Source organism: Macaca nemestrina, chromosome 5 (assembly GCF_043159975.1).
Source record: "Macaca nemestrina isolate mMacNem1 chromosome 5, mMacNem.hap1, whole genome shotgun sequence".
Lineage (NCBI taxonomy): Eukaryota > Metazoa > Chordata > Mammalia > Primates > Cercopithecidae > Macaca > Macaca nemestrina.
Genome location: NC_092129.1, coordinates 182,014,218 through 182,015,047, shown reverse-complemented (window position 1 = coordinate 182,015,047; position 830 = coordinate 182,014,218). Strand labels below are relative to the sequence as shown.

At 38.6% G+C, this 830-nt stretch overlaps 1 protein-coding gene and 1 long non-coding RNA gene across 7 annotated transcripts in view; both read right to left on the bottom strand.

Moving 5' to 3' along the window:
• Window positions 1-830, bottom strand: part of LOC105487306 (GDP-mannose 4,6-dehydratase) — a 635,071-nt gene that overhangs the window by 595,923 nt on the left and 38,318 nt on the right. The window lies entirely within an intron of this gene.
• LOC105487304 (uncharacterized) overlaps window positions 1-830 on the bottom strand; it is a 93,320-nt gene that overhangs the window by 54,850 nt on the left and 37,640 nt on the right. The window lies entirely within an intron of this gene.

Below are 830 nucleotides of genomic sequence, written 5' to 3'. Positions count from 1 at the left end.
CTATGAGGTCAAAGAAAACCTTATAAGTTTTACTTATAAAGTCATGAAAACATAAGCTTTACTCTATTAGGATCAGGTGAAGCTGCACATAAGTTAGAACCCAACACACATCATGTAAAAGAAGTCTGATGGTAGCCAGTCAAGAACTGCCGATTATGGGATCAACAATAATTGATGACCTAGGTAGCCTCCTTCTATATCTGGCTTCTACCTTCAAGTTTATGTCATCACCCAAAACTGCTGCTGGAGCTCCAGACATCACATCCGTGTACCAAGAAACAGAAAAGCAGAAGGTAAAGGCACAGGGGACGTGTCTCCCAACTCTCAAGTTCCGTTAAGCAGGCTTTCCAGAAGTTCCACAAAGCACTGTCACTTATGTTCATTGGCCAGAATTGAATCACAGTCACGTTTACTGCTAAGGAAGCTGGAAATGTAGTCTTTTAATTAAGCTCAGAGTTCACCCCAAATAATATAGGGATTGTATTTATAAGGAAGAAGTGGAGACTAACTGGTTGTCCATGCCACAATGACAACTAACTATTGAACTTATAACATTAGAGTTTAGAATTGTAATCAAATTTACAAAATCTGTATTGGATTCAAATTGCCCATTAACTTGTCTGCATTGTTCCTAGAACTATTTTGTTCCTAGCACCTAGCAGATGCTCAATAAATATTTGTTGAAGGAATGAATACTATCCCTAAGAGCAATTAGCCTATCGTTATGTAAAAATAAAAGTGATTCTCATTTTAGATCACCCCTTCCCCTCTGGAAATTACAGTCCTGCCCATTTGAAGTTTCTGCAGGGAAGACTGCAAGGTTAACAAGG